Genomic DNA, 14,820 nt, shown 5'->3' with positions numbered 1-14,820 from the left:
TGGTTTGGGCCGCTCGGCAGCTACCTCTTGGACGGCATGGGACCTCGCGTGGTGAGAGCGGATTGCCTCGGCACGCGGTCCTCTAGGCGGTTCCTGGCGAGTGACAGGCTTCCGCTCGGCAGGGGCTAGCCGCTCAGAAGAAACTTCTTTTCTTCGGGCCGCCTGGGCTTCCTCCACATTAATGTACTCATTGGCCCGGTGCAACATATGATCATAGTCTCGGGGCGGCTTTCGAATAAGTGAACAAAAGAAATCACCATCCATGAGGCCTTGCGTGAATGCATTCATCATTGTTTCTGAGGTGGCTGTTGGAATATCCATGGCCACCTGGTTGAATCGCTGGATGTAAGCTCGGAGCGACTCCCTGGACTCTTGTTTGATGGCGAATAGACTGACACTAGTCTTCTGGTAACGTCGACTGCTTGCGAAATGGTGGAGAAAGGCCATGCGGAACTCCTTGAAGCTGGTAATGGATCCGTCCGGCAGCCTCCGAAACCACCGTTGCGTCGATCCCGAGAGGGTGGTAAGGAACACTCGGCACTTTACTCCATCTGTGTATTGATGTGGGGTAGCTGTGTTGTCGAACTTACCCAGATGGTCGTCCGGGTCAGTGGTTCCGTTGTATTCCCCGATCGTCGAGGGCACATAATGCTTTGGCAGAGGGTCCCGCAAGATGGCCTCTGAAAACTGCCGGTTGATCCGCTCGGGGGAGGCGTCCGTTCGGGGAGCCTTGCCTTTTCTATTGTCTCGCCTGGGCGCCTCGTCGAATGAAGATCCTCGATCACGGTTAACTGTTATAACTTCAGGAGGCGTACGGAATAGGGCCCGATGAAATGGAACCGTGGCAGGCGGTGCTTCCGCTCGGCCACCTGACGCTGACGTCGCTTGTTGCTCCATCCGCTCGGCTTGCGCCTTCTGTTTCTATTGATCCACGAGCTTAGCTGCTCTTGCCTCGATGAGAGCATCGAGCTCCTCCTGGGAGAGCATCACGGTGTGCGGTCGTCCAGCTTCATCCATCTCTTCCGCTCAGATGCAGGTGCGTTCCCACAGACGGCGCCAATTTGATCCTGTCCGAGCGCTGAATCAACGGACGCTGGGGACGTGGCGCTCCCTGCTGTCTCCTTGTACGCTCCGGTGATCCTGCAGCAAAACCGATCCGAGTGGGGTTTCCCGGTGACGGCCCTCCGACGATCAAGTCAGGCAAAGGGGAAACAAGGAGGCGGCTCTGAAGATCCAAGATTGCATACCTCCGGCGAAGTCTGAGGGCTCTTATATAGAGCTATGGTGAGCTTGGCGCACACACATCGAGGCGTACACATGTCCTGCACCATACTTCAGTATGAGCTTGTCAGAAGAGCGTGTCTAACGCCATACTGCTACAGTCCGAGCACCTCCTTGATGGGACAGAAGAACCTTCCATCATACGATTCTGCGTATGGCCTGGTCATCGAACATGCCTGTTGTCAGCGATAAAGGTTACTAGGATGACGTCCCTACTGTCCCGTGTCTTTTGGTTTCATCCTCTCGAGCCAAGCGTCCAGCTGCTCGGCGGCTTCTTATCTTCGACCCGTCATAGATGTTGGTCCGTCCGGGGGAGATTCATGGTCCCCTGCTCGGACGAACACTCTTGTCTTGTTGCCTGACTCCTTGGTCGAGCGGACAGACCGCTTGGCCTTGTACCCTTGCCTTGGGCCATGGCCGAGCGGACCACCCGCTCGGCAATATAGCCTTTTTACCTTGGCGTCTGAAACCCGGGCTCATGGCCGGGTTACAGTTCCTTCGGCTGGAGGGTCTGGCCGGTCGATCAGCATAGGGTGCCCGCTCGGCGAGCCCATGGGGTTGACCCCCCTTGACTCCTGACCCCTACGTGTCATTGACCCTTTGCCCATGAGGACCCCCCGGCCTTATCACCGGATCACCTAGCTTTTGTAAACATTTATTTGTTGAAATAAAAGAATCACATTGGTCAATATCTACATTTATTTGTTAAATGTAGTTGTTCAATTAATTTGTATAGTAGACAACATGGTGTGTGGTGTCACACACAGAAGATCATGTTGTCGGTTCTTTATAAATTATAAACAGTTGCTCATGACTAAGATGAAAAGGAACAAACCATCGGAATAGTCGTAGTGTAATTAGGTATTAGTTTATCTTGATTAATAAATTACATTGGTACACTCTAAGTGTATTGAGTAGGACCATTTTAGGTAAGTTCTTTTTGTACTGACTTTATAAAAGAACTAGACCTTAGTTATTATGGAAGTGCGTACTCTTAATCCTAATATAACAACAAGCACATATATTTAATATTTATTTCTTTGACTTATCAAAGGGTGAGGTTTAGCTCGATAAATCAATATGCCCGATAAGTTGGAAAATGATATTACTTATAGTGTGTATTGTTGATTATAGAAGGAATCTGTGTCCAAGTTATCTAGGTTGAGAATGTCCCCAATAGGAGCTCATAAGGATTGCCATGTTAAACCATACAGGTGGACTCAGTCCGACATGACAATGAAGTTGAGTGGTACTACTCTTGGAGCTAGATATTAATTAAGTGAGTTGTCAGTAACTTACTTAATTAGTGGGCATTCATTATCTTAAACACAGGGAGACTAACACACTCATGATAAGAAGGAGCCCATAATGTAATTCAAGATTGGTGTGGTAGTGCGATAATAACTCTCTAATGGAATGAGTTATTATCGATGAACTTGAGTTGTGTATTCGAGGCGAGCATGGGATACTCAAGCTCATCGGAAGGCCAAAACCAATTTCTCCTCTAGGTCCCTGTCGTAACCTCATTAAAGCCTCAAGTCCATCCAAATATAAGCACATCTTGGTGTCCAAGAAGGGGGCTGGTCCAATACTTGGTGACCAAGCAAGGGTCGGCCACATCCTCTTCCATGGGGGTCGGCCCTATTGTTTGATGAACAAACTAGTAGGGGCCGGTCACATTAATCAAACAAGGAGGGTTGTTTTGAATTTTTAAAATCTTCTCTTTGTAGAAAATTATAAGTTTTAAAAGAGAGATTTTAATTTTAAAAACTTTCCTTTTTTGAACTAGGCCACATGTTTTAAAAGAAAGTTTAAAAGATTTTAAATTTTTCCTTTTTTAACCATCCTCATGGTTTAGGAAAAAAGGAAGAGGAGTTTTAAAATTTAAATTTTCTATCACCATGTTAAAAAAAAGGAAATTTTATAAGAGAAATTTTAAATTTTAAAACATGGTTTTAATTTTTAGAACTTTCCTTTTTTAACTCCTACTTTAGGAAAGAGAGCTTGTAAAATTTGATAAGAGTTTTTCTTCTTGTAAAATTTTATAAAAAATATATTTTCTTCTTCTTTAAGGGGGTCGGCCACCCTTGCTTGGTGCCCAAGCAATGTGGTCGGCCAAATTGAAAAAAAAATAAAATCATCAATTAATTTTTGGTGATTGATTCAATCAAGAGGAAAGAAAAGGAAAATAAAAAGGGAAAAGGAAAAACTAGAGGAAGATTTTAATTTTTGTAAAAATTCTTCCCTTATTTACCTTGGGCAAGTATTATAAAAGAAGGGGTGAGGAGGCTTCATTTGACACAACTCTTATTCTCTTGCTTGGAGGATCTCTTGGTGGCCGGCCCTCTCTCTTCTCCCTTTCCCTTTGCTCTCTTCTCCTTGGTGGTGGTGGTGGCTGGATTTTAGAGGAAGAGGAAGAAAGCTTTTGGGTGGTGTTCATCTTGGAAGATCGTCGCCCACACGACGTCCAAGGCGAGGCGAGGAATACGGCAGAAGATCTCGAGGTCATTAGTTTACAAAGAGAAGGTATAATTAGCAATTATTTTCCGCATCATGCTAGTTATTTCTTTTTGTAAGAATTCCAAACACAAGAGGCATTAAATCTAGTATTTCGAATTAGTTTTTCGAATTTGTGTTTTCTTTGTTTTCGAATTTGTGATTCGATTGTTCTTTTTGGTTAACCTAGAGTTATTTAAGGAAATTAAATATTAGCTTTCCTTAAAAGGCTTTATCTAGGCGGTGGTGGTTGCTCCCATATCCAAGAAGGTCATGTGCCTTGCCATGCAATCCTAGAAGCCAATTTTGGAAATTAATATTTAATGGAATTAATAACATAGGTGGATTTGAATCAATAGTGTTAAGTTCCGCTTGCGATTCAAATCTAAACCATTAAGAACAGATAAGTTAAATTTGGAATCAATGATGTTAAGTTCCGTCTGTGATTCCTAATTTAACTTCTAAAGAACACAATAGATTATTTAAGGAAAGGTTCGACACTTTTATAAAATTTTTGTACAGTGGAACCGGTACGTTTTCCTAGGACTAACCAACAAGGAGGAGGGGGCATCCACCACCATAAAGTAGGATCTTCTTGTTCTCATAAGAGGCTCCTCCTCTAGAGATATGGCCAATTTTATCTGGCCAAGCGGTTGTACTTCATTATCAGTGAATCCGTATAATGGAGTCACCATCTATTGAAGTTCGCTCGGGTCAATCTGCAGTTGATCAAAAGCTTTTTTGAAGATAATATTCACAGAGCTACCATTATCTATAAAGGTACGAGAAATAGTATAATTGGATATCACAGCCTTGATTATTAACGCATCATCATGGGGTATTTCTACTCCCTCAAGATCTTTGGGCCGGAAACTGATCTCTGGACCGGCTGCTCTCTCCATGCTACACCCTACGACATGGATTTCAAGTCTTCGTGCATGTGCTTTTCTGGCCCTGTTGGAGTCTCCATCAGTGGGCCCACCCATGATCATATTAATATTTCCCCGGGCGGCATTGCTTCTATTCTCTTCTTGTCGAGCGGTCGTGACCTCAGGCTGAGTCTTCTCAGGCACATGGATCGTACCGACCGGGGTTGGTAACACACCTTGTTGAGGCTCGACCGGACGATATTCTAACTTGAGCGGACTTTGCTGCCTGGGATATTGTTGCCGATAGTAATTTTGTCTCTGATATTGATCCCTATTTGCTCTTTTGTTTTTCAAAACAAAACAATCTTCTGTATGATGACTGCTAGTCTTATGATAAGTGCACCATCTCCTTGGTGCTTCTTGCTGTATCTCCACATGTTGCACTGCTTGTGGACGATACTCTGGATGACGATGGGGCGAGTGAACTACTCGAGGTCCCCTTGGTGGAGGAACGGGAGCAGGAGCCTTCTCCTTAACAGGGGTAGGAGAAGAAGTAGTACCTTCTTTTTGGCGGGCAGCTTGAGCTTCTTCAACATTAATGAATTTGGTAGCACGCTTGATTAATGAGTCAAAGTTGGCAGGAGGATTTCTTACCAGATCCTTAAAGAAATCATTATCATTTAAACCCTGGGAGAAAGCACTTACTAATATTTCCGTGATAGCATTGGGCACATCAATAGCTACTTGATTGAATCTTTTAATATAGACTCTGATGGACTCCTTAGATCCCTGTTTAATTGAGAATAAGCTCCAAGGAGTTTTGTGATACCTCTTGTTACTAGAAAAATGATGTAAGAAAACCTTCTTGAAATCTTTAAATTTCCTAATAGAATTCTCAGGCGATCTCTTAAACCAACGTTGAGCAGCTCCTCCGAGTGAGGTAAGGAACATTCGGCACTTCACTCCATCAGAAAATTATTGTAATAGTGCTACATTCTCAAATTTCAACAAATGATCCTCTAGATCTGTAGTTCCAGTATACTCGCCGATCTGAAGATTTTGATACGGCTTGGGAAGCGGATCATCCAAAACACTTTGAGAAAATGGAGAGATAACTCTTTCCGGCGAGCTGTCACTAGCTACCATCATCTTAACTTTATGCCTCTCTTTGTCTGGTGCCTCGCCAGAGGATTCCTGAAATACAGGCCTTCGTCCTCCTTGTTCCAAAGGAGTTCGAAGGAAAGCTCGAGGATGTCTAGTCGGAGAGGCAATGGCCGGAGGGAAATATGCATGATCTTCTTCTTCCGGCTCCTTTCCCCTTCGGTGCTCAGTAGTCGAGATCGTCGGATTATGAGCCATTGGCAGAGTAGCTCCAGTATGGGCTTGTTGCTGTTATTGTTGTTGTTGTAAAGCTTTTTGTACATGAGTGTTGATGAGGAAATCCAGATCTTCACGACTAATAGTGAGTAGGTTCGATTTTCCAGTATCTTCCATCTTGCAGTCTCAGATTCAGGCTAAGTTCCCACAGACGGCGCCAAATTTGATCCTGTCTGAGAAGCCTGGCAAAACAAAAAGCTGGGAGGAAAACCCACTATTGATGAAGAATAATACCTGTAGGATGCCGATCCGAGAAACCCAAAGTGGATCTAAGAGAATGAAGTCACAGAATGCCCTCCTCGTGCGAAGATCCAAAGACGAAAAGAAAGCTTTGATGAAGAAAACCGAGATCTGGAGCTTCCAAGGCTTCCTACACACAAGAGACCAACCAACACTATTGTCAGTGACCTAAGACCAGGGTGGGAATTGTAACGCCCTGCCCCTCCTGCTAAGGCCACGGGGGTTACTTTACCATACTTACTTACTAATTACAGCGGAAGTCTTATTCGTAAAATTTTAAAACTTTTCTTTAGCTTTTAAATCACCATGACAAATCATCTAACATATAAACCACACAGCATACTTAACATATTTTTGAGACATGATGCTCAAACACATAATAAAATGTCATGGAGATATGAAGTAGTGACATAAAGCTAGGCATAATTCTTATTTTTATGAAAGCAGGTCTTTTCTTTTTCGTTAGCCAAATCACTGCCACACACATCCTTCTAGCCCCTCCTGCTGCTCCCCTAGTTCATCCATCCCTTGCCCTTATCTGTAGTACAAGAAAGTAAGCTGTGAGCACTCATGGCTCAGTAAGTTCCTTTCTTACTCACAAAAACCGTATAGCATATTAAGAACACAAGTCATATCATATGGAGTTAATTTCATCATATCCTGTAGCATATCATGGCATGATCACAACATAAACATAAGATATCATGGTATCACACAACATAAACATCATACATGTCATAAGCATCATCATAAATATCATGGCATCTGTTGGAGTGTATACTGAAAGCCTAAGCTTTGTAAACATTCATTATGAATAAAGAATCACATTTGGTCTAATTATCCACATTTGTTTGTAGTTGTTCATTTAATTTATATTGTAGATAACATAGTATGTGGTGTCACATACAGAAGATGATGTTATCAGTACCTTATAAATTATAAACAGTAGCTCACGACCAGAATGGAAAGGAACAAACCATTAGAAGGTCGTAGTGTAATTAGGTATTAGTTTATCTTGACTATATAATTACACTAGTACACTCAGAGTGTATTGAGTAGGACCATTTGAGGTCGTTTCTTTTATACTGACTTTATAAAGGAACAAAAACCTCGGTTATTATGGAAGTGTGTGCTCTTAATCCTAATATAATAACAAGCACATATATTTGATATTTATTTCTTTAATTTATCAATGGGTGAGATTTAGTTCGATGAATCAATAAGCCCGATAAATTGGGAAATGATATCACTTATAGTGTGTGTTGTTGATTATAGAAGGAAACTGTGTCCTAGAGATACTAGGTTGATAATGTCCCCAAGAGGAGCTCATAAGGATTGTCATGTTAAACCCTGCAGGTGGACTTAGTCCGACATGACGATAAGGTTGAGTGGTACTACTCTTGGACTTAGACATTAATTAAATGAGTTGTCAGTAACTCACTTAATTAGTGGACATTCGATATCTTAAACACAGGGAGACTAACACACTCATAATAAGAAGGAGCCCAAAAATATAATTTGGGATTGGTACGGTAGTTCAATGATAGTTCTCTAGTGGAATGAATTATCATTGATAAAATTAAGTTGTGTGTTCGGGGCGAACACGGGATGCTTAATTTTATCGGGAGACCAAAACCAATTCCTCCTCTCGGTCCCTATCGTAGCCTCTTATTTATAGAGTTCTATACCCACCTATACCCACCTTCTATACCCATCCAATGGGGGCCGGCCAAACTAGCTTGGGAACAAGCTAGGGCCGGCCTAGGTATAAAATTGGGTGGTCGGCCCTAGCTTGAACCCAAGCTAGTAGGGCCGGTCAAATAAAATTAAAAAGAAATTTAATTTTAATTTTTATTATTATGTGGAAGATATATTTTAAAGAGAATTAAAATTAAAATATCTCTCTTGTAAAAGATCTACAAAAGATTAAAGAAAGAGATTATATCTCTTTCCTTATTTGTAGATTGGAGAGATGTTTTATTTTTTCTTTAAAAATTATTCACATGTTGATAAAATTAAAATTATAGAAATTTCCTTTTATCAACCATGAAGAGATTTTAAAGAGAAATTTTATTTTTTAAAATTTCCGGAAACAAATTAGGAAGTTTTAATTGTTGATTAAAACTTGTCCTCTTTTGTTTTCTAATGATGTGGCCGGCCATCTCAAGTTAATTGGGAAATTTTATTTTATTTTTCTCAATTAATTCATGTCAAGGAAAATTAAGAAAATTTTATTGTAATTAAATTTCCTAATTTGCCTAGGCCAAGGAATATAAAAGAAGGGGTGAGGGTGCCTTCAAGAGACACAACATCTATTATTCCTCTCCCTCTCTTGTTCCTTGGTGTGGCCGGCCATCCTCTCCCTCTCTTCCTCTTGTGGTGGCCGAACCTCTCTCCCTTCCTTGGAGCTCTTGTGGTGGCCGGATACTACTTGGAGAAGAAGAAGAAGGAGGAGAGAAAGTTAGTATCTCTTGGAGCTTGGTTAGTATTTTGGTTTTTCTCCTTGGTGAAGCTTTTCTTTTGTGGCCGAACCTTGCTTGGAGGAGAAGAAGGTGGTTGGTGGTTTCTCATCTCGGTTGATCGTTGCCCACACAACGTCCGAGGTTAGAAGAGGAATACGGTAGAAGATCAAGAGGTTTTTCTACAAGGTATAACTAGTAATTTCTATTTCCGCATCATGCTAGTTATTTATGGAAATAATACCAAATACAAGAGGCTTACGTTCTAGAATTTCGAATATGTTTTTTCGAAGTTGTGTTCTTTTGTTTTTTCTTTTCCTTGTGATTTGATTGTTCTCTTTGGTTAACCTAAAGTTATTTTAGGAAATTAAATATTAGCTTTCTATTAAAGGTTTTGTCTAGTCGGTGGTGGTTGCTCCCATATCCAAGAAGGCCATGTGCCTCGCCACGTCAGTACTGGGAACCTTTTATGGAAATTAATATTTAATGAAATTAATAACTTAAGGAGACTTGGGTCGAACGTGTTAAGTTCCGCAGGAGATCCAAGTCAAAACCTAAAAGAACAAATAGATTAAGTTTTGGATCAAACGTGTTAAGTTCCGCAGGCGATCCAAAATTTAATTTAAAAGAACACATGGTAGCTAGGAAAAGGTTCAGACCTTTGTACAAAATTTTTGTACAGTGGAACCTATAGGTTTTCCGAGTAGCAACCAACAATTGGTATCAGAGCTAGGGTTTTGCCTCTGTGTATTTGGTATTTAGTTTAATTATGCACATGTCATACATAATTTAGGCAGGTTAATAGTAGGATGTGCTAACTTTGTGGATGCAGGATCCAACTATTATGGCTTTTAGTTATTATGTGTGTGATTGGACCCTTGGACATGTCAAGGGCATTTATGTGTGTGTGCATGATTGTATTAAAATACAGCAGGAGCTGTATTTAGTTTTATTAGGATTTTATTTTTGATCTAGATACATGTACATTCCTTTTATGGAATATAGGATCAAAAATGTAAAATTCTATTTATGTCGCGGATCGAATCTTGCAAAGCGTGGAACCTTCTAAGGACCAGAGGCGCAGCGGAACTAGGAGCAAGATGGATGCGACAGTTAGACCCGGTGGCGGTGGCCAAATATGGCAGCAGCTTCGGATGACAACACACGGAAGACAATTAAAGATAAAAGCCATAATAGTTGAAAATTAGATTTTCTATTTATTGCTTTTATATTGTGCTGTGTGTGTATGTTAGTTTACAAGTTTAGTAGGCTAGCATAGTTAAAATTCCTCATTTATAAATAACTAAGTGGGGAGGGATTTTTAAGTAAATCCCATGGTCTCCATTCTTGGTTTGTAAGTGATGCAAACAAGCTTGCGTTGGCTCGAGTGCCTTCCTCCATAACGGATGAGCTTGTTTGCGGATCACTAAACAGACTTCCATTTTGGATGACTATAGGAAGTTAATTAGGCGTGTGATCTTCCCCAACGGAAGGGGCATAATCTTATTAATGGACTTAGTGTCAAGTAATGGTGTACACTTAGACACATCTAATAGTATCCTCCCAAACGGAGTCACTGCTATTATTTGTGTGACCAAATAATACCAACTATTAATTTTATTTGTCAAAAGTTAGGTTGACAAGATAATAAAATTAATGGGTTAAAACCCTCCTTTTACAAATGTTGAAATTGTATCGTCCACACTAACGTGGCATACAAAATTCACGGTGTTATGAGGTGTTGGTTAATTTAAAATAGTATTGTTTGAGGAATCAATATTATTCTAAATTTAGAGTTCGACCAAAAGTTATTTGTGATTCTTAGGATGACTTTCAACCGTCTATCATACTTCAACAAAATAGACTTATTGGACCAAATTACATAGATTGGAAAAGAAACACGGATATTATTTAACTGCTGAAAGCTATAAATTTATACTGACTGAACCTTGCCTGATGCACCCATTGGTGAATCTACCCAAGAGGAGATTGAATATCATAAGAGATGGGTAAAGGCGGATGAGATGGCGCGGTGTTACATTTTGGCTTCAATGTCAAATGTATTGCAACATCGACATAAAGATTTACCAACGACTTATGATATTATGAACAATCTCAAGGAACTCTTTGGTCATCGGATAGGGCTTCTAGGCAAGAAGCCACGAGAAAGATAATGACGCCACCATGCAAGAGGGTACTCTGTAAGGATCATATCCTAAAGATGATGGCTTATCCGAACATAGAGATCCTTGGAGGAGAAATTGATGGGAAACCCGGATCGATATGATTCTCCAAACGCTACCTAGAAGTTTTGAGCAATTCACTTTGAACTATAATATGAATAAAAGGATTTATTCATTAGGGGAACTACTGACAGCAGAAGGATTATTTCGTCACAATTCTCAAATTCACTTCTGTTGAAAATGGTTCTACTTCTAAACCGAGAGGAAGAAGAAGAAGAAACAAGCTAGCTCAAGAAAGTGAATAAATCTCATAGTACGAGATTTAAAGTTGGAGTGAAGAAGCAGCTTCACATGCAAGCAGTAGGACATTGGAAGGCGGATTGTCCTCATAGGAACCAAAACAACAAAGGTATATCTCATGCTCTAGTTGTTGAAACATGTTTAGCGGTGTTATCTACCAGAACTTGATGTGTAGATACGGGAGCCATTGATCATGTCTGCAATTCTTTGCAGGGGTTTCAGGAAACCCGACGACCATATGAAGGAGAGATAACTGTCTACATGGGCAATGCTACTAAGGTGACGGCTGTTGCAGTGGGAGACGTCTACTTATCTTTTGATAGGAATAGAAATTTGGTTTTAAGAAATTGTCTTTATGTACCAGCTTTTAGAAAGAATTTAATTTCAGTTTCTAAACTGTATTTAGATGGATATTCGGTTTCTTTTAATAACGATGTAGTTATTAAAAGAAATAAAGTGATTATCTGTTCTGGTGCATTAGTTGGCAATTGTATATTTTAAATCCAAATTCTTCCACAAAGCAAAACATGGAAATTTATAATTCATCTTCTAATTCTAATAAGAGAAAAGAACCTTCAGAAATGAACCAAGCATATCTTTGGCATCTAAGGCTTGGTCATATTAACTTAAGTAGGATTCAGAGGCTTATAGCCGATGGACTTTTAAGTTCATTAGAGTTGGAAAATTTTCAAACTTGTGAATCTTGCTTAGAAGGTAAAATGACCAAGAGGCCGTTCAAGGCCAAGGGGTATAGAGCCAAAGAAGTGTTAGAATTGGTTCACTCTGATTTGTGTGGTCCTATGTCTGTCCAGGCAAGAGGAGGTTTTGAATATTTTGTCTCTTTTATAGATGATTATTCAAGATATGGATATATTTACCTAATGCGCCGCAAGTCCGAGTGCTTTGATAAGTTCAAAGAATACAAGGCTGATGTGGAAAAACGACTAGGTAAAAGTATCAAGACACTACGATTTGATCGTGGTGGCGAATATCTCTTAGGAGAGTTTAGGAATTACTTATCAGAGTCCGGGATTCAATCCCAACTATCTGCACCTGGTACACCCCAACAGAATGGAGTGGCAGAACGAAGGAATAGGACTCTTATGGAAATGGTTAGATCGATGATGAGTTATTCGGAATTACCAAATTCGTTTTGGGGATATGCTCTGGAAACAGCAGTATACATTCTGAACTTAGTACCTTCTAAATCAGTTTCTTCTACTCCCACAGAATTGTAGAATGGGTGAAAGCCCAGTCTAAGACATATTCGGATTTGGGGTAGTCCAGCACATGTCTTTGAAACCAGATCTTGATAAGTTAGAATCTCGTACAGAAGTTTGCGTGTTTGTGGGATATCCCAAAGGAACGAAAGGAGGTTTATTTTATAGTCCTAAAGACCGGAAGGTCATTGTTAGCACCAATGCCCGCTTTTAGAAGAAGACTATATAATGGATCACAAGCCCAGTAGTAAAATTGTTTTAGAAGAACTTAGAGGACACGTCTACTTCAGTACCAACAAGACAAGATGAAGTACCACAAGAGCGCAACACGTGTCACACATGATACACAACTGAGACGATGCCTCGTCGTAGTGGGAGGGTTGTGAGGCGACTGAGAGATTCATGTTTTGGGAGAGTCTTGGACTTGATCCGGGTAAACATGAACCCGATCCCGATCGTATATGAAGCACTCCAAGATCTGATCAGACATCTTGGCAAAAGGCGATGAATTAGAAATAGAGTCTATGTACTCTAATAAGGTGCAGGAGCTTGTAGAACCACCGATGGTGTAAAAGCATTGGATGCAAGTGGATCTACAAAAGGAAAAGAGGAGACGGGAAGGTAGAAACCTTGAAAGCTAGGCTTGTTGCAAAGGGTACACTCAAAAGAGAATCGATTATGAGAGACCTTTTACCAGTAGCTATGCTTAAGTCTATCCGGATACTCTTATCCATTCGCTCATATGGATTATGAGATTTGGCAAATGGATGTCAAGACGACTTTCCTTAATGGAAGTCTTGAAGAGAACATCCATATGAAGCAACCGAAGGTTCATTGAAAAGGCAAAGAGCATCTAGTGTGCAAGCTCAATCGGTCCATTTATGGATGAAGCAAGCTTCAAGGTCTTGGAACATCCGGTTTAATGAAGTAATCCGATCATATGGATTTATTCAAAGTCCGGATGAGTCTTGTGTATATAAGAAGTGTAATGAAACGTGGTGGTATTTCTTGTACTATCGTAGATGATATTTTGTTAATTGGCAACAATGTCAAGGTATTATCGCGTAAGGGTATGGTTGTCCAAACAATTTGATATGAAGGACTTAGGAGAATGTGCACACATTCTTGGGATCAAAGTTATAAGGGATCGTAAGAAAAGAATGTTGTGTCTATCCCAAGCTTCATATATAGATACAATCCTTGCTCATTTTAGCATGCAGGATTTCAAGAAAGGTTTCTTACCTTTTAGACATGGAGTAGCTTTATCTAAAGAGATGTCTCCAAAGACATCAAAGAGATAGAGGACATGAAAGCAGTTCCTTATGCTTGTAGGAAGCCTAATGTATGCAATCTATGTACGAGACCCGATATCTGTTTTCCTGTGGGCATGGTCATCAGATATCGAGTAACCTGGACAAGGACATTGGATGCGAAAGCATATATTAAAGTACACGAGAAGGACTAGAGATTATATGCTAGTTTACCAAGCGGATGATCTGCTCCCTAGGTTATATGGATTTTGATTTCCAATCAAATAGGGATAACATGAAGTCTACATTAGGCTATGTGTTTACTTTAGGAGGTGGAGCCATTTCATGGAGGAGTGTTAGCAATGCATTTCGGACTCAACCATGGAAGTGAGTATGTAGCAGCCTCGGCTAAAGAAGCCGTATGGCTCGGGAACTTTCTAATGGATTTAGATGTGATTCTGGTTTGCCCAAAATCATCACAATTTATTGTGATAATAGTGGTCCATTGCAAACTCGAAGGAACCACGATCTCATAAGGCAAGTAAACATATAGAGCGCAAGTACCACCGATACGAGATATCATGAGGCGAGGAGAAGTTGTCATCGCTAAGATTGCATCAGTGGATAACCTGCGATCCTTTCACTAAGGCCCTTCCGTGAAAGCTTTCGATCGGCATGTGGAGGAATGGGAATCAAATGTATGGTAGAAGATATGGCGGCTTAGTCATTAGTATAAGTGGGAGATTGTTGGAGTGTATCTGAAAGCCTAAGCTTTGTAAACATTCATTATGAATAAAGAATCACATTTGGTCTAATTATCTACATTTGTTTGTAGTTGTTCATTTAATTTATATTGTAGATAACATAGTATGTGGTGTCACATACAGAAGATGATGTTATCAGTACCTTATAAATTATAAACAGTAGCTCACGACCGAATGGAAAGGAACAAACCATTAGAAGGTCGTAGTGTAATTAGGTATTAGTTTATCTTGACTATATAATTACACTAGTACACTCAGAGTGTATTGAGTAGGACCATTTGAGGTCGTTTCTTTTATACTGACTTTATAAAGGAACAAAGACCTCGGTTATTATGGAAGTGTGTGCTCTTAATCCTAATATAATAACAAGCACATATATTT

This window comes from Zingiber officinale, chromosome 6B (genome assembly GCF_018446385.1).
Source record: "Zingiber officinale cultivar Zhangliang chromosome 6B, Zo_v1.1, whole genome shotgun sequence".
Lineage (NCBI taxonomy): Eukaryota > Viridiplantae > Streptophyta > Magnoliopsida > Zingiberales > Zingiberaceae > Zingiber > Zingiber officinale.
Note: the sequence above shows the minus strand (reverse complement) of the source record.